The sequence below is a fragment of the Acartia tonsa genome, chromosome 15 (assembly GCF_053477335.1).
Source record: "Acartia tonsa isolate MP-2025a chromosome 15, ASM5347733v1, whole genome shotgun sequence".
Classification (NCBI taxonomy): domain Eukaryota; kingdom Metazoa; phylum Arthropoda; class Copepoda; order Calanoida; family Acartiidae; genus Acartia; species Acartia tonsa.
The window spans coordinates 26,790,943-26,811,532 of record NC_137274.1 but is presented as its reverse complement, the minus strand read 5'-3'; the positions used below and the strand labels follow the sequence as shown (position 1 = coordinate 26,811,532).

Genomic DNA, 20,590 nt, shown 5'->3' with positions numbered 1-20,590 from the left:
CAAGGTGTTTATAAAGCTTCCCTGATAAGTAAAACCAATTCAGACCCGCAATTTCTGTAATCTTTGGCTTGAGATAAAAAACCTTACTACTTTTTAGTATGGAATACAATACAAGCAGCGGCTACGCCCCTAGAGGCATCTAGGGGCCCTTAGGTTGCGGGGGGAGTCAAATCCCCTCTTTCAATTACAATTTTTTAAAGAAAAAGTTTTTTTTTAATTTTTTTTTTTTATTTTCTAGGGGTGATTTCTCTCGGGATGGTGGTGGTACCCTCCTTCAAAATAGCTATAAACCTTACCAGGACCTAGAAGAAGCTACCATGTAACGGAGCACCATATAGGTTCAGTGGTTAGCAAGGTCCTTTGGTACACACACAAAGACATACAATAACCTGTTACTTTATTTTAAGGATATAAAAATAGTAGCGCAGATAATCTACAACTAGGGTCTGTCTGTACGTCCACCTGTCTTTATTTCCACAATTGCATCCAAATAAATAATAGCTACCTTACAACTAGGGAATGTATGTATGTCTGTCTATATATCAAAATTACAGCCAATTAAAGACTGTAAATATGTTTATACTTCTGTAATTTTTTTGCAGCCTAGCTGTAAAGGGATTCATGAAAATAGCGCAGATACTCTACAATTATGGTCTGTCTGTATATACGTCCGTCTGTATATACACAATTGCATCCAATTAATTAACAACTACACTACAACTAAGAAATGTATTTGTTAGGGATCTAAAGTAATAAGTCAATTACCGATAAATTGATGTACTTACTCAGGGCTATTATACCATAAAATCTTTCTGTAGATTACATTTAGTGGTTGAAACATTTGGACACTTAACTTAATAAACCAACCAATCAAAATACAAATACAATTCCCCAAAGTTGACAAGACAACAAATAAGAAAAAGTTATTATAAAACTTTTGGGACTATCAGGGGCTGGGCGGGGGGGGGGCGAGGGTTTGTCATGTATTGGGTTGTTCAATATAATTGTCGACAAAATCATATTTCTTAGCTAAAGCATTGTAATAGAGTGAAAGGATATCTCTCTGTGTATCTGCTTAACTGATATGCTTTTTTTACTTTGTAGCTTCTCATAGGTCCTGGGAAGGTTTATAACTATTTTTTGGGAGGTTACCTCCACCCTCCAAAGAGAAATCGCCCCTTAAAAAAAAAACCAACACAAGAAAAAATAGAATAAACTACATGAAATTAATTCTTTTAAAATCTAAAATAAAAAAACATTGTTGTTGAATTCAATGACCTCTCCCCATCTCAAGTGCCCCTAAAGGCCTCTAGAGGCGTAGCCATTGGTACCAAATAATTATATTCTGAATTGTTTTATACAGACGAATGGACGTACAGACAGACACTGATTGTAGAGTATCTGTGTGATGTATCCTTATAATAAAGTAACAGGATATAATACATTCTACATGTGTCTGTGTGTACTAAGGGATCTCACTAACCACTGAACCGATATTGTTCTCCTTTACATGGTAGCTTCTCATAGAACCTGTTAAGGTTTATAATTATTTTGGGGGAGAGTATCACCACCCTCCAAAGAGAAATCGCCCCTTAAAAAAAACCCCAAAGAGAAATCGCCAGCACAAAAAAAATAGAATTAACTTAATTAAATTAATTCTTTTTAAATCTAAAACAAAAATATTGTTGTTGAATTCAATGACCTCTCCCCATCTCAAGTGCCCCTAAAGGCCTCTAGAGCGTAGCTACTAGTACCAAATAATTATATTCTGAATTGTTTTATACAGACGAATGGACGTACAGACAGACACTGATTGTAAAGTATCTGTGTTATGTACATCCTTAAAATAAAGTAACAGGATATACATTCTATATATATTATATATGTGTCTGTGTGTACAAAGGGATCTCACTAACCACTGAACCGATATTGTTCTCCTTTACATGGTAGCTTCTCATAGGACCTGGTAAGGTTTGTAACTATTTTGGGGGAGAGTACCACAACCGCCCTAGGAGAAATCACCCCTAGAAAATAATAAACCACTCTCAAAATTTTTTATCAATTTTTCTCTAAAAACTGTAATTAAAAGAGGGTGTTTGACTCCCCCCCAACCCAAGGGTCCCTTAATGCCTCTAGGGGCGTAACCGCTGCTAGTATAGTGTTCCATACTATAAAGTAGTAAGGTTTTTGTCTGAAGCTAAAGATTATAGAAATTTCAGGTCTGAATTGGTTTTACTTATCAGGAAAGCTTTATAAATATCTTGGGATGGCTTTATGCTATTTTTCTGACATTCCCCACCCACCCTAGAGGTTAGGGGCGAAGCAACTAATAGATTATACAGTAAAAGCCTAAGATGATTAGTCCGATATGGTACATAATAGACGCATGGGAAAAATGATTAGTCCGAATGCGTCGGAAACGACGCAAAAAAAAACTTCTTTGGTATGCCACAAATCAAAAAATCTAAAAATACAAATGTCTTACAATCCCTTAAGCAAGCTGTGTTCAAAATTTGAAGCGATTCTGACGACAGGGGGGAAGTTCGGCAATAATGGGTTAAAACTATTGAAAAAAATTGGATAGTTCTATGAAGGCAGCTTTAAAGGTTGCTGACGACAAAACGGCTAGCGGCACTTAACTAGTTTATAAAAATAAATGTGCCTTAACTTTTTTACCAATAATTTTAATCTCCACAGGGGGGTGATTTGTTTAATATAATTGGGGGGGGGGGTGTGAAGTATGGGTCCTAAGGGATAAGACAATTGATATTGATATTGATCCCCAATGATAATAAACATAATATCCCCTTCCCTGATATTAATCTAACTCTAATAATGTGTTAAATCTATATATAAACTGCCGTTTGACTGTAAGCAGCCTTTAAAGTTTTAAAAAATAGTTATTTAAAGCATCGTTATATAGACAGCTTGCCGCGGATATTAAAATGAAAGATTATAATTAGTTTTGTTTGCTATGAGGGACCGAAGGCTAACAAAACTGGTGTTAATTTTATAGTTTTTATTTTAATATTCGTTAAAAATAGTCAGTAGTAATACGATGCTATATACATGATTTTTCAGTATGGCTGACCGAACCGGTTCTAATCCAGCAGATTCGAAGCCATACTGGAAAATTAGATTAATTTCAACTGGATCTAAATTATTAGTTATTGGGGTATAGTCCCTTTCGGGGCAACGCCTTTTGAGGGACATTTCGTCGTATTTTTTAAGTAGCTTTCCCCCTGTTTCTAGCCCCAGCGTGGCCAATTGCCTAACCCTGCGGGGCAATTACCTAACCTATCAAAAGATACTGTATAAATACAACAAAACGCCCCTTAAGAGGCGTTGCCACGAAAGGGACCTGTACCCAATGAATTATTGAAATTGTCATTCTAAGAATGTTTTGTGTAGGAAATCCTTTTTATATACTAAGTAAATAATAATAATAATAATAATTGTAGTTTTTTTAGTAGCGAAATTACTCTATATTTTGAATTGTCCGTATGTCCGTTTTGGGGAAAAACATGTTTTACTTGGCTCCCTATAAAAGATAGATAGCTGAAACTTCTTGTCAATATTGCTTTCATTATGGAGCATAATTAAGTAAAAAACATCCTTGGCGGTTGGACTGCTTTTAAGCAGAGTTTTAGTCGCTTTTACTTTTAAAAACTGATTTTTTCGGCTCCTATAAAAGAGAGAAGGCTGAAACTTCTTGTCAACAATCCCATAAATATGGAGCATAATTAAGTATAAAACATCCATGAAGGTCGGACTCTTTTTAAGCAGCTTTTTATCCTCTTTCTTTTTATAACTAGTTTTTTTTTCGGTTCCCATAAAAGAATGACAGCAGAAAATTCTTGTCAGTATTACCTTCATTAAGGAGCATAATAAAGTATGCAATATCCACGGCGGTCGGACTGCTTTTAAGCAAATTTTTAGGAGCTTTTATTTTTCAAAACTGATTTTCTTGGCTTCTACAAAATGTAGACGATTAAAACGTTATGTCAATATTGCTTTCATTATGGAGCATAATTAAGTATTAAACATCAATAGCAGTCGGACTACTTTTAAGCAGCTTTTTAACCGCTTTTATTTTTCAAAACTGATTTTCTCGGCTCCTGTAAAAGATAGATGGCTGAATAACTTAGGCAATATTCCCATCAATATGGAGCATAATTAAGTATAAAGCAGGAATAAGGTATAACCAACAAGCGAAATAAATATAAAATAATATTTGGGGGGCAAATGGAGAGGTCCTCAATTTTACGATGTGTTGCCCCCCAACGACAGCTGAAAAACACGTATAGGTTTTGTGATTTATTTCCTAATTAATTTCGTCATTGGTGTAAAATGTATTTTAATTTTCTCTAAAAACAAATTGTTGAAAATAAATTAGATTATACCTAACTGTTTATAATTCATCTTAATGTGGTTCATATTTTAAGGGGTGGGGGATAATTTTGTCACTTTCGTGAACTCTGTGGGGATTGATTGGTTTCGGACTATGTTTACTAGGTATAGAAAATATCCGCTATACTAGATTTCGATTGAACATGTTGAAAAATCATGTATAGCATCGTATATCCATGAATATTGAAATAAAAATCATAAGATTAATACCAGTTTTGTTAGTCCGTGTCTACGGCCACTCGGGTTTAACAAAAATTGGTTTCAACCTATAATATTTAATTTTAATATCTGCAGAAGCTGTCTATAATACGATAAATAACTATTTAAACTGATTAAGAGGTTTAGTGATTTTTGAAAGAAAATAAATTTCAAATGGAATCATACCTACCAAACTTAGTCTAACCGAAAACTCAAGCCCATTGATTACGATGTTTCAGAAAGTGACAAAACGCCCTACTTCCATTGATTTATAGTTCCTTATGTTGGTAAAACACATGTGTCAGCCTGTGAAACTTGAAATAAACTGACAAAATATGAAAGTTTTTATTTATTCTAATTGGATAGTAGCTAATCCACAATTTAGGTTTGTACGTCCGTCCATAACTGTACTTTAGAATAGGAATGGCTGGATACTTGTCTATACGGTTTTGACCTTCTTGAGAAGGATTATTGGACTAGTACCCAAAGTTTTATAAGTACGTTCTCTAATTTTTTTCGCCTAAAAACTTTGGGGACTAGTGCTTAATCTTTCAAATTGGTAAAAACAAGCAGTTTCGGAACTATTCTACCTATTGTTTCATTATTAAGAATTATTTTAAAAGGGGACTATCCACGAACGAGAGCATTGATCCATAGTAGTTTTTAGTGAATTATTAGGTTTATGTTTAATATTTGGTTTATTGACTATAAAGCTATGTTTCACCATGGTTTTATATGAAAAAAACTTTGAAATGTTAAGCACTTTTTGGTGCAACATCATCAAATGTTTTGATGAGTTCAAACTGTTGTTTAAAAGTTTAATGCAAAAGTATATTTTGATTAAAAATGTATATTTAAGAAAAGGGTTGGTACTTGTAATATTGTAAACAGTTTAATTAATGTACTTTTGCAATTTACAGCATTTGATGCTTTTCTGCTGAATAACTTAGGCAATATTCCCATTAATATGGAGCATAATTAAGTATAAAGCATCAATAGGGGCCGGACTTCTTTTTAACAGCTTTTCAGTTGCTTTTACTCTTTGCAAAAGATTTTCTCGGCTCCTACAAAAGTTACACACCTGAAACTTCTTGCCTATATTTCCTTCTAAGTGCTCCATGATTAGGTATGAAAAATCTATGGTAGTATGATTGCTTTAAGCTGCTTTTCTTTTTTAAAGATTTTCAGACATAAACCTTAATTTGTTAAGTTTTCGTGATTTTAAGTTTTTGCATATTTATTTTCATATAACAGTTAATCTGCTCTATAACTCACTTTGCTTGTCTATTTCATTATAGATTTTGTGCTTCACTACTTGTGGATGTTGTCATTCTTGTTAGTAGCTAAGCTACTTTATAGTTCACAGTGTCCTTCAGTCCGTAACACTATGGGGCAAACATGCTTTTCTTGGCTCCTATTACATATGCTCATCTGATACATACATTGTTTTGTCCACCTGCATGTTAATTGGGGTGCTAGATCAATTCCTAGACTTTCTCGTCTCCCATCTGTTATAGCGGCAGTAGGCAAAACTTTTACTGTTATTAGTTTTGATCTGGTGTTGGGCAAAGATTCGAACCTATCATCTTTATGACAACAAGCTTATGCACTACATGTAGATAAAAATATCTTATCTATAATACAAAGTAGAACGATGTCTGTCTGTTTGTTTGTACCAAAGGATATCTCTCACCACTGAACCTATCGTCTTCATCTTTACATGGTAGCTTCTCATGGAGTGGATACAAAACCGCGACAGTTACAAAACCGCCCCATAACAAAACCGCGACATTACAAAAAAATCTGTAATACTAAAAATCTATAATTAAAAAAATCTTAATGCTAGAAGGTCATGGCCGCAGAGCTCGGCCCCCTGGCCTGCCTAGCCGCGGGCGCTCGGCCCCCTTGCCTATAACCTAACCTATATGTTTGAATGTTTAATGTACATTAACTTATTTATAGTTCAGAATTTCGTGGATTTTACAAAAAGTGGTTGGTAGATTTTTTTCAAATTTTTAATATTTTTTTTACAATATTTAGGTTAGGTTAGGTTAGGTTAAGGGCAAAGGGGCCGAGCGCCCGCGGCTAGGCAGGCCAGGGGGCCGAGCGCTGCGGCCATGTATTCCTACAAAAATTCCTACATAGTTATATTTTTGTTATGATCGCGGTTTTGTTAATGTCGCGGTTTTGTTATGTGGCGGTTTTGTAACTATCGCGGTTTTTTAACTGTCGCGGTTTGTATCCACTCCCTTCTCATAGGTCCCATGAAGGTTTTCAACTATTTTCTTGGGGGGTGGGACACCTCAAACCCACCCAAAAAATGAAAAATACTCCCCCCGCTAAAAAAATATTCTTTTTAAAACTAAAATCAAAATAGAGATGTCGAAGAAACCCCCCACTCCAAAAAAAAATATTTTCTCTTAAATCTAAAATACAAAAAAATATTTGAAAAAACCTCTTGGGGCAAAGCTCCTAGAGGCTAGGGGCGAAGCTATTTGAAGTTTGTAAGTAAACAAGGACTCAAATTTTAATTATATTTTTTATCTCTTTGATATTTTAAATTTTAGATTAAAAGCCAATTCTTATGATATTAGAGTAAAATACTATAGAAGGAAGGGGTTAAATAATTCTATTTCCCCACCCCGAGGACCCTGTGCCGTCTTTCAATCGGGTCTTTGAAAATCAACCAGTTATGTCCGGAATATTAACCCTTAACGGTCGGGGGGGGGGGGGGCGTTGAACGCCCCCCCATCCGGTTTTTTCTATCTCATTTTATGTGTGTGAAAGATAAAGAGCCCAAACTGCCTGACTTTTTAAGTTTGGGTATGACACATAACTGAGAGTTGGAATTTTTTGAATATCTCCATCCTGGCGGGCACAGGATGCCAGCAAAACTGGCAGGGTCATCCAGGTAAAGAGCAAAAATATTTTTTTGACTTAAACAAAGTATTTTATCTTGCCAAAATACTAAAATATCCTCTAGTAGTACATCCTTATATGAAATACAGGTGTTCAAGTCAATTTCAGGTTCCAGGTATGATCCTGCAGGACCTGATCCTCCACGACCCAGAAATCTTTAAAAGGCTCCTGTGGCCTCAATTTTTGACTTAGAGACTTCAAATTTTAAACTTAAGCTTTTCTTACATGTCTACATAACGTATTAAAATTTCATAAAGATCCACCGCCGTTTTCCCGCCGACTGCGGCGGCTGGCAGCTGCCAAGTACAGCTGCGGCCGCTGAAATTTATATTTTGACATTTCCAATATAAAATTTACATAAAGATAAACATTTTCTGCAAAAAAATTGTTCTTCTAGCTTCAAAAATAAGAAAATTACAGCCGTTTGAAATTTTTAAGTAAAAAAGGACCTAAAAACAAAGGTTGTTAAATAAAATGGTGAAGGAAGCGAAAATTGACTTTGACTTACTTAAGGTCGGAAATTCATCATAACACAGGGAACTTGTACAAAAAAATTTAGCCCTCTAGCTTTAATAGGAACTGAGATAATATGGGGGGGCGTTGAACGCCCCCCCCCCCGACTGATTAAGGTGCGGCAAGGGGCCCGACTGTTAAGGGTTAACACAGTCAAGTTGCTACAAAAGAGCAGAAAGGAATGTGCTAGCTAATGAAAAAGAGCAGAAAGGAATTTGGTAGCAGAAGAAAAAGGTCCCGAGCTAAAACAAAGTTCTGAAATCAAACAGTAGAAAGAACGAACATGAACACTTGCAGATTGTATTAATTCTTAATTTAAAGGTATAAAATATTGTATATAAACTTCTTTGATTCTGTTTAAGGGAAATAATTACATTTTTAGGACTTGATTATAGAGACGCTTCACTTAAAATATTTTACCTTGTTTTCCTAGGAATCTTTGTTACAAAAGCAGACGAATAGGATAATTATATCATAAAAAATCAGCATGTTTCAAATGGACGTACGGATGTAACAAGTATATGCAACGTTTTCTATATCATACCTAACTACTACAGGCATCACCATGCAAAGTTTGAGTTTGATAGGACAATTCTAACTTGCCTAAATTAACGAAAAGAGCTAATTGTTACGGACGAACAGATGGGCCGACCCTAATAATTGAAAAGTTTAGCTATTTTGTTATTTTTTTCAAAGTAGAAATTTATTATTTTTAAACAAAAAATCTTCCAAACTTTTTATGAAAAATCTTTCATTTTATTTTGAAAATTTTTTGTTATTTTTCTAAGAATTAAACTCGTTGTTTTATAAAATTATGTGTTCCTGGAATAATTTTATTAAATTTTTTTATACAAGTAAAATATTTCGATAACTAGCGGCTACGTCCCTAGAGGCTTCTAGTGGCACTTTATATGTTTTTTTTATATTTTGAATATCTAATTTTATAAATAATATGTTATATTTAGATCTGGTTACTTTAAAGATTTGTGTATTTCCTGACAGTGCCTAGTCGCGCACTGAAACCCCTGCCCTTCCCCCTTATCCTTATACTAAAGTAACAGGATGTCTTTTTGTCTGTGTACTTGTATGTTTGCTAACCGCTGAACAAAGATATAAGCATATTGTCACCAGAACTAATAAAAACTGGGTCAGAAAAACTCACTTATTTCTTACTTCTTACTGCTCCAAATATCTTGCTGGACAAAAAACATTCTATTTCATATTAATCTATAATACAAAGTAGCTTGATGTCTGTCCCTTAAGATCTCGGTAACCACTGAACCGATTGGATTATACACTTCAGGGAATATACATACTGGTCCTGTGGTGGTTTTAGGCTATTTTCTTGGGGCGGGGTATACCCCCAACCCCCCAAAAATGAAAATTTCCCCTCCCCCCAAAAAAGATTCTGGGGAAACTACTTCACATATATTATGGGCTCAGCACCAGAAATTTTTTTTTTTAAATTAATAAAAGAATATTTTTGGATCATAGAAAGAAAACGAAGTGGCGGGTTTCATCATATTTTCACAGTAGCTTTTCTCCTATTTCTAGCCCCTGCTGAGGACTCTAGCCCTGCGGGGTATATTTTCTAACCCTGCGGGGCAATCATTAACATTTACTTAACCTAACCTAACCTAAATCCAAAAGCTACTGTGAAAATACGATGAAACCCGCAACTTGGTTTCCTTCACATGACCCGAATATTTATTTTCAGGAAAAAAGAGATTATTTCCGTGGCATTTATATTTACCAGTTACAATCATATAAAAATATGTGAAAATTAGAATTATATACTTTGTAAAGAAAATTATTTTATTTTATATTATATTTTTAGATGTATTTGAATTTTATATTAAAATAATAAAATTAATTAAATAATATTTGTTGAAATTATTATATCGTACTTGAGAGGGGGGGGGTTCTTGAAACTACCCCCCCTCCCCCCCCAACATAAAATTTTGTCTTATTAAACTATGGTTGGGCCGGATATCCGGCCATTTTCAATATCCGGCCGGATACCGGATATTAAAACAATTGGTTACATGATATCCGGCTGATTTTTGACGCTGTATTTCCGGTTATCCGGCCGTATATCCGGTAAATTGCCGGATATCAAACGTTGGCCAGATATCCGGCCGGAACCGGATATTCGGCATTAGAAATTACCCGGATATCCGGTATCCGGCCAAAAAAGTATCCGGCCCAACCCTATATTTAACCCCCCCCCCCCATCCTAAAAATATTTGTCTTCGATCATTGGAAAACTTATCTGTAAGAGAGAGTGGACAAGGGTCTGATTATTACACTAGTCCCCAAGGTTTTCTTATTCATTAGCTTCGCAACTTTGGGGACTTTTAGTGAATTTTGATTTGTTTATCAAGTTAAGTTTCCAAACGTTACAACCACTAATTGTAAGAGAGAGAGAGAGAGAGAATAAGAGAGACACAGAGAGAGAAAGAGAGAAAAAAGAGGAGATAGACAGAGAAAAGAAGAGAGAATGAGAGAGAGAGAAAGAGACAGAGAGAAAGACAAAGTATGATAGAGAGAGATAAAGAGAGAGATAGAAGGAGAGAGATAGAGAGAGAGAAAGAGGGAGAGAGAGAGAGAGAGAGAAAGAGAGAAAGAGAGAAAAAAGAGGAGATAGACAGAGAAAAGAAGAGAGAGAAGAAAGCGAGAGAGAAAGAGACCAAGAGAGAATGAGAGAGAGAGAAAGTGACAGAGAGAAAGACAAAGTATGATAGACAGAGACAGAAAGAGAGAGAAAGAGGGAGAGAGAGAGAGAGAGAGAGAGAGAGAGAGGAAGAATGACAAAGTACGATAGAAAGAGATAAAGAGGGAGAGAGAGAGAGAGAATGAGAGAGACACAGAGAGAGAAAGAGAGAAAAAAGAGGAGATAGACAGAGAAAAGAAGAGAGAGAGAAAGAGACAGAGAGAAAGACAAAGTATGATAGACAGAGACAGAAAGAGAGAGAAAGAGGGAGAGAGAGAGAGAGAGAGAGAGAGAGAGAGAGAAAGAATGACAAAGTACGATAGAAAGAGATAAAGAGGGAGAGAGAGAGAGAGAATGAGAGAGACACAGAGAGAGAAAGAGAGAAAAAAGAGGAGATAGACAGAGAAAAGAAGAGAGAGAGAAAGAGACAGAGAGAAAGACAAAGTATGATAGAGAGAGATAAAGAGAAAGCTAGAAGGAGAGAGATAGAGAGAGAGACAGAAAGAGAGAGAGAGAGGGAATGAGAGAGAGAGAGAGAGAAAGAGAGAGAGAGAGAGAGAGGGAGAGAGAGAGAGAGAAAAGATTATGAATTAAAAATTATAATTGATAAGAATTATACTTCCTTACATATCATACTTATCCTTATGATAAAATGATGTCTGCATGTCTGTTTGTACCGAAAGATCTCGCTAACAGGGTAGTCTCTCATAGGTCCCAGGAAGGTTTATAACTATTTTGGGGAAGGGTACCACCACCCTCCCGAGAGAAATCGCCCGTATACATTCACCCCCCACCAAAAAAAAAAGAAGCCCACCCTCCCAACATATCCGCAAGTAATGAAATAAACTAGCGACGATTAAGCCCAATAACAATCATTTTTAAAAACGAGGTTTTTCTATAATTTGGGTATAAACCTTCCGGGGACCTGTGAAAGCTACCCTGTAAAGGAGAACCCAATTGGTTCAGCGGTTAGCGAGATTGTTTGGTACAGACAAACAGACAGAGAAACAAACACACATCCTGTTACTTTATTATGAGGATATTTATAGCTAGAAAATATTGAAACCAAGTAATACAGGAAGTATGTGTTATCAATTTGAATACATTTTAATTTAGGCTCTTCATATACAGTTGATAAATTAAATTGTTGATATATACATTTCGAAAACATTTATTATACATAGTAATTGAAAAAATATAAAAACAAGGATGACAACATCCATAAAAGCGAAGCTCTGAAATGGAAGGACAACGAACAAGATTGTCAGAACTGAATTAGCAGAATATTAATGCATCAGATCAAACAATATTGTAAGTAAATTTGTTGCAAAACTGCATAAATAGATGATACTGTTTAAGGACATACTTACATTTTTGGGACTTGTTTATAGAGATGCTTCGCTTATAACATTGTACCTTGTTGTACTAGGAATCAGTTTTCAAAAAATCAGAAGAATCGGATTATTTTAACATACAAAGATTTGTTGTCAAAAAAGTTAAAAATCGACATGTTTAAAATGTACGTACGGACATTCTGGTATTGATTATAGAGTTGCTACGCTTTCTAAATTTTACCTAACTACTACAGAAATCATCATGCAAAGTTTGGAATCGATATGACGTTTCTAACCTGTTTAAATTAACGAAAAGAGCTAACTGTGACGGACGGACCGACCCTAATTATAGAAAAGCTTCGCTTTTATAAAAGTTTACATATCCAGTGGGATTACATTATATGCAACATATCTAGAGTGTGAGAGTGGACATTGGACAATGGGCTGTTTATTACACTAGTCCCAAACGTTTTATGAGAAGGGGTAATCTTGGAGATGTCCATCAATTTATCGGCCATTGTCTTATCCCTTTAGATCCCTGAATATTTGGGAAAATTTGCTGCCTCCCTTAAAAAAATGCCTAAACTAGTCCCTGGAATGTTTATTAACTGGTGTAAGACTGCCACAAGTTGACGCAATAACAAAAATTTGAACTGAATAAGCAGAATATAAATGAACAAGTCTAACAAAATTGTAAGTAAATTTGTTGCAGAATTGTTGCAATAGGAATCTGTATTCCAAAAATCATACGAATAAGATAATTATATCATAACTTTTTTTTGATGCTGTGAGTATTGGTGCAAAAAATGGGGACAAATTTTAAATTGATTTGACGGGGCTGATTATTTACGTCACAAGTGAGGGGAAAGAAAAGGGAAGGAGGAAAGAAACCCCCTAGAACAGAGATGGGGGTATGACGTCACACGCCAAAACAATTTGAAATTTGTCCCCATTTTTTGCACCAACACTCACAGCATCTTTTTTTTTTAAGTAAAAGTAAGTTTTAAATGGAAGTAAGACTTTCTGGTAACGATTATACAGGTGCCACTCTTCCTAAATCATATCTAATTGTTATAGAAATCATCATGCAATCATAGGACAATTCTAACATGCTAAAATTAACAAAGTGGGCTAACCTTTCCGGACGTAAGGACGGATAGAACCTAATTATAAAAAAGCTAATATAAAAAGTTCTAGACATCTATTAATGACATTGTATGGACTTGTATGGGGGGGGGAGAGGTGATTTCCTCTCACCCGGTCTCTCATTTTAAATGACCCAAGTGGCCTCTAGCTGTGTAGCCACTAGTGAAATATATATATTATTACATAATGTATACATAATATAAATTTATATCCATAGCGCTTATCAGTATGGCTAAAGTTGATTTTGCACAAGTTCTACATATTGGCTGTTAGCAGCCTTCAGAGTTCATAGATTTTATGAGATAATCCTTACCAGGAACATTTCACTGCAAACTGCACTAGATATTCTTCCATAACAAACTAATTAGAACTTAATTTTTATTCCTCTCAACTCTTTCATAGTAAAATAAAAGTTTAAGAAAAGTTTAAGATGGATAAGGATCCAGGTGATCCAAAACCCAAGTTTTCTGCTTGGATAGAAGATGCCACAGTGCAGTTAGATAACCTGGTTGTGGAAGCAGAAGAGAAATTCAGATATCTTCAGGTATGAGTAATCAAAGTTATTTTAAACCTGTGATCATCGCTTTACATGTAGCGCATTTGCTTATCGCCAGGGAGGTGCTAGGTTTGAATCTTGGTCCGACACTGCATAATAACCAAAGATGTTAAAAATGGTTCCTACTTCTGCTATGTCAGGTGTGCAACAAGTTGGAGTAGGGACAGGCACAACTCATTACCATGCACATTAGGACTTCTCAGACATTGGTCTTGCAGTCAAAGGGTTGGTTGACTGTTAAATGTTACTTAACCTAATATCCACCAGTGGGTGTTAGAGTATTGTATCCCATTACAAGCAGATGAATCAATAAAGAATCCTACCCCAATTAGGTAATAATAAATCAAAGCTATTTTGATATATTTATTTCATATATCAATAAATAGGTGTAATGGTGTAATTTATGCATATGTTGCTCAGGAAGGACAATCACAACAAGGATGACAACATCCATAAAAGTGACTCTCAAATGAAAGGACTAACAAACATTACACTTGTACAGTGTCAGAACTGAGTTAGCAGAATATTAATGTTAATTAACATTGTAAGTAAATTTGTTGCAAAACTGCATTAATCGATGATACTGTTTAAGGCCATACTTACATTTTTAGGACTTGTTTATAGAGATTCTTTGCTTTAATTATTATACCTTATTGTCCTAAAAATCATTGTTCCGAAAATCAATACAATACGAAAATATTTCATACAAAATAAATGTTGTAATAAGATGGGACAATTCTAACATGCAAAGAGAGCTTACTGTTATCTATGGCTGCAGGGGCGTCCAAGCTTTTTTTTGGGGGGGAGGGGTTAAAATTTTTCAATGGGGGGTTAATTTAATAATGTAAAAAGGTACTAACAAACAACAAGGATTACAACATACATAAGTAGCGAATCTGTTTGATCAAAGTGGGTTATTAAGCAGATGTGGAAAAAGATATTACAAACAGAAAATTAATGAAACCTTTTGGAGCCTAACCAACAGACAGACGGAATTAGAATAGAGGCTGAGAGGAATGAACACAGCAAAAACTCAGACATCTACCTTAATTAGATGAGATGTCCCTGACATATGGACATACGGACAGACACACATTTTAAATTGTTGAGTAGTTTCGCTATATGGCATGTCTTAAAGACTATAGTCAACCTAAATTCTGAAATGTATGTAAAATCCGTCAATATTTTAGGATTAACCAATAACCAACATGTTTCAAATTGACATAAGTTTGTCATTTTTCAACCTTTTTTCACATTTACCTAAGCTTTTTGATTTTTGAAAAATCATTAATGAAAAATGGAATTTAAAGCTTATTTTTTTTAATTGTAGATGAAATTTTGACTTATTAAATTGTTTTTGGGCCGGAAATGGCCGGAAACCGGTGAAAAGACCGTATTTTAAACATTTTTTACCTCTAGGGGTCATACCTAGTGTTGAGGAATTCAGATCACACCTTAAAGCAAAAATCAATATTGGGGCGTACCCAGAGACAGAGAGAAACGAGGGGAGAGAAGAGAGAGACAGAGAGAAAAGAGGGGAGAGAATAGAGAGAGAGAGAGAGAGAGAGAGAGAGAGAGAGAGAGAGGGAGAAGGGAGCGAGAGAGAAAGAGAGAGAGAAAGAGAGTGAGAGAGAGAGAAAACAAAAAGATATGAATAAAATTATAAATGATAAGAATTTTACTTCCTTACATATCTTACTAATAATTATAATAAAGTAACAGGATGTCTGTCTGTTTGTATTTCTTTTTAAAAGCGAAGCTTTTCTATAATTAGGGTCGGTCCGTCCGTACGTGCGTCCGTCCGTAACGGATAGCTTTTTTCGTTAATTTAGGCATGTTAGAATTGTCCTATCGATTTCAAATTTTGCATGGTGATTCCTTTGGTGGTTAGGTACGATTTATAAAGCGTAGCAACTCTAAAATCGTTACCAGAATGTCCTTACGTCCATTTCAAATATGTTGATTTTAAATCTTTTTTTGAATTCTGATTCCTATTACAACAAGGTACAATGTCCTAAAAATGTAAGTATTGCTTCTATAATAACATTGTATCTTGTTGTAATGGGAATCAGTTTTCCAAAAATCAGATGAATAGGATTAATTAAACATTTGTGAAAAAAATAAAAATAACTTTCTGGTAATGATTATGGAGTTGATGCGCTTTCTAAGTCTTACCTAACTTTTATAGAAATCATAATGCAAAGTTTGAAATCAATATACCAATTCTAACTGTCTGTTTGTCTGTCTGTATGAAGCCTAAGATCTCGCAAACCACTGGACGGATTGCTTTTTCCAGTAGCAAAGCTACTCTATAATATAAAATGTCTGTCTGTAACGCTATGAAGTAAATGAGATTAAAGCTAGACATCAAGGACAAAGCTGTGAAAAAAATATTCCATCGATAAACTATTTACGTATGTTACAAGAGTTACATGTAATGAATAACAGAAATATAGACAGATATTGTAAGGGATCCTAAGACTTATAGAACAATCTTTGCGTATTAGAACCAGTTCTCAGCCATTCTGAAAAAAATATGTACAATATCGTATTAAAGACAATTTTCGGCGTTATCCTTTTAGAAATTTTTTTTCAATATTGAAAATTTGAGTAACTCCCCCCCCCCCCCGCAGAGAACAACTAGTTTAGGTTAGGCAATAGGCTAGGGAGCCGAGCGCTGCGGCAAGGCAGGCAAGGGGGCCGAGCGCTTCGGCTTGGCAGGCTAGGAAGCCGAGCGCTGCGGCCAGAGTTCGTACACAATTTTTCAAAATTGAAAAAAAATTTCTACGAGGATATTACTCATTTTTCTTTCTAATATCCGTGAAAAGCTGTCTATAATACGATGCGTTAAATAACTATTAAGTTTCTTTATCTTTTAGAATAAACAAATTGAAAAAAGCTGTTTCTAAGACAAGTATGACATCACAGTGTATACACTAACAATACTACTTCTTATCTTATTGTGATGCTATAGTGATAAACTTTATAGAAACCACTTCTCAGACAATCAGGGATCTTTAGGGATAAGACAATGCGGACAGTTTTTTTTGTTAATTTAGGCATGTTCGAATTGTCCTCTCGATTTCAAACTTTGCATAGTGATTTCTGTAGTAGTTAGGTACGATTTAGAAAGCGTAGCAACTCTATAATCGTAACCAGAATGTCCATACGTCTATTTTTAACATGTTTTTTTAAAACTTTTTTAACAACAATTTTTTATGTGATAAAATCATCCGATTGATCTGATTTTTCGATTACAGATTCCAATTACAATAAGGTACAATATTTTGATCGAAGCATCTCTATAATCAAGTCCTAAAAATGTCAGTATGTCCTTAAACAGAATTCTGTATTTAGGAAATTTTGCAACAAATTTACATTTAATTTTGTCAAAACTTATAGATTCTTATTTTGTATATTAAGTTCTGACTCTCTACAAGAGTTAATGTTCTTCTGTCATACCGTTTCAGAGCTCCGCTTTTATGGATTTTGTCATCCTTGTTATTTTGTATATTCAGTTTTGACACTCTACAGGATTAATGTTCGTCAGTCATAACGTGTCACAGCTCCGCTTTTATGAATGTTGTCTTCCTTGTTATGTGTGTATATCAACGCTTATTTTAAGGAAAAAGATAAGAATTTTACAAAAAATAAATAGTTTAATTCTTATCACTGTAGCAGTTCAAGTTTTTTGTTGTTGTGAAAAGTATATTTTATTATCATAAAACAGTGAATATAATTATAAATCATAAATATAAATATAAGTTCTATTTAACAAGGATGACAACATCCATAAAAGCGAAGCTCTTAAACGGTATGACTGACGAACATTAATCCTGTACAGTGTCAAAACTGAATATACAAATAACAAGGATGACAACATCAATAAAAGCGAAGCTCGGAAACGGTATGACATACCAACATTAACTCTTGTAGAGTGTCAAAACTGAATATACAAAATAACAAGGATGACAACATCCACAAAAGCGAAGCACTGAAACGGTAGGACAAACGGACATTAACACTTGTAGAGTGTCAAAACTGCCAAATTATGCGTAAATTTGTTGCAAAATTTCTTGAATACAGAATACTGTTTAAGGACAAACTAAAATTTTAGGGCTTGATTTATGAGATGCTTTGCTTATAATATTATACCTTATTGTAATAAGAATCAGTACTCCAAAAATCAGATCAATCGGATAATTATATCATATAAAAATTTGTTGAAAAGTAGAAAAATAAATGTTTAAAATGGACGTACGGCCATTCTGGTAATGATTATAGGGTTGCTACGCTTTTTAAACTACTAAAGGAATCACAATGCAAAGTTTGAAATAGATAGGACAATTATAACTTGCCTAAATTAACGAAAAAAGCTATCTGTCTTGGATGGACGGACATACAGACAGACGGATGGACCAACGGACCGACCCTAATTATAGAAAAGCTCCGCTTTTAAAAATTATCTGTTAGATAGTTAACATACATATTTATACATTTGCAGACGTGGGTATAGACATGCTATGCTAATTTTATATTTCATTTTGTTCTATATCAATATTTCACAACAAGAATGACAAAATCCATAAAATCAGAAGGAAGGACAAACGAACAATAACTTTTGTAGAATGTCAGAGCCTACTAAGAACATTATTTTATAAGTCTAAACGAAATTGTACATTAATTTGTTGCAAAATAATGTAATTATAGGATAAAGTAAAAGGACATACTCTCATTTTTAGAATTTGATTATAAAGTTGCCTTGCTTTAAATACTTTACCATGTTGTCCTAAGAATCATTATTCCAAAAATCAGATGAATAGGAAAATTATACCACACACAAAAAAATGTTATAGGAATCATCATGCAAGTTTGAAATTGAATCTGTTACACAAATAGAGCTAACCGTTATGTATATTCCAACGAACTAACTCCAATTATAGAAAAGCTTCACTTTTAAATACAAATTACCTATATGGGGGTGGGAGAACAAACATAGTTTCAAAATAAAGGGTGAGCCAAAAAAATGCGTAGATTTTAAAAGTCAAATTGCACAGCTTGCGTTAACGGTAGAAAACAGGTATGCATACCGTTAGAACTACTATGAACTCTAGTTTTTGGAAATATAAAAACGATTCATGTGGTACCCATAGTTTAAGAGTTCTCATATTTCTTTTATTTTTCATTGCAGCCCTAAACTACAAATAGGATAAAAATTGTATTAATATTTATAAAAATTAGAGCTTATAGAGGTTTTAACGATATACATGGCATTTTTCTACTATTAACTCAAGATGCGCAGTTTCAATTTTAAAAATGTCCGCGTTTTTGCACACTTTAATCTTTAATGATTTACTCTCAAGTCAAGTTTTAATTCAGTAGGAAATTTTACCAAGTAGCTACTAAACTATAAGTAGCTAAGAAATTGGTTTTATATTTTAAAAAACTAGAGCTTATAGCGGTTCTACTGATATGCATGGCATTTTAATACTATTAACACAAGATGCGCAGTTTCAATTTTAAAAATGTACTCATTACTCTCAAGTTTTAATTCAGTAGCTACTAAACTATAAGTAGCTATGAAATTGGTTTTATATTTAAAAAAAAAAAATAGAGCTCATAGCGGTTCTAAAAATAAACATACCTTTTTCCCACCATTAACACAAGTCGATCAATTTTAATTTTAAAAATCTACGCATTTTTTTGCTCACCCTTTAACAATTTTTCTAAAATTGTTATGCGATTTTTGTATCCATATTTGGGTTTGTGTGTTTGTCCTTTAAGGTATCTTAAATTGCACCATAATTTTTTGTAAGGTTACATAAGGTTAGTTTGTTAAAATAAAAAAAAAATCCTGAAATTTGATTTCAAAAAGAATATTTATGCCATTTTAGTATTTATTTTTAAAAAAAATGCAGCAAACAATCTTTTACATTTACATTTTTAAATCCAACTTTTGATTGAAACTCGGCCTTTATAAATGAAAATATGTACAATTTTCCCCTCAATAACATGGTTGGATTGTTCCAATGTGTGTTAAGTGTACTGAGTTCGAGGGGCGGATTCAACGGACGAATTCACTAAGACCTAGTTCTGTAGAGAAGCTTCACTTCAACCAAATAACCTATGGTACAATTATATGTTGTAATCCGCAAGGGATTACAGACGTTCGCCCATACAGTGCGGCTACAACTGCAATGAATAATTAATAAACATACAAATCATAATATAACAAGGATGACAACATCCATAAAAGCGAAGCACTGAAACGGTAGGACAAACGGACACTTGTATAGTGTCAGAACTGAATAATCAGCATATAAATGTATAAGAGTCGAAGCAAAATTGTAAGTAAATTTGTTTAAAAACTGCTTGATTCAGGATAATGTTTATGGACATACTTACATTTGTAGGATTTGATTATAGAGTTGCTTCGCTTATAATATTGTTCTTTGTTGTCCCAAGAATCAATACACCAAAAATTAGATTAAACGGATAATTAGATGACATAAAACATTGTTGTTTAAAAAAAGTAGAAAAATCAACATGTTTAAAATGGACGTACGGACATTCTGGTAATGATTATAGGGTTGCTATGCTTTCTAAATCGTACCTAACTACTATAGGAATCATCATGCAAAGTTTGAAATCGATAGGGCAATTCTAACATGCCTAAATTAACGAATAAAAGCTATCTATCTCGGACGGACAGACGTACGGACGGACCGACCCTATTTATAGAAAAGCTTCGCTTTAAATTACAATAACATAGCAGGGTGTGGAGTCTGAGCCTCTATCCCT

General features: G+C 34.2%; 2 long non-coding RNA genes across 2 annotated transcripts in view; one reads left to right on the top strand and one right to left on the bottom strand.

Annotated features, from left to right (window-relative positions):
• Positions 1–20,590, bottom strand: part of LOC145307461 (uncharacterized) — a 102,693-nt gene that overhangs the window by 6,301 nt on the left and 75,802 nt on the right. The gene's annotated exons all lie outside the window — the stretch shown is intronic.
• On the top strand, positions 4,331–4,949 carry LOC145307384 (uncharacterized). Its single transcript, XR_013875428.1, has 2 exons — positions 4,331–4,447; positions 4,884–4,949. It is a non-coding gene; the product is annotated as an uncharacterized LOC145307384 (long non-coding RNA).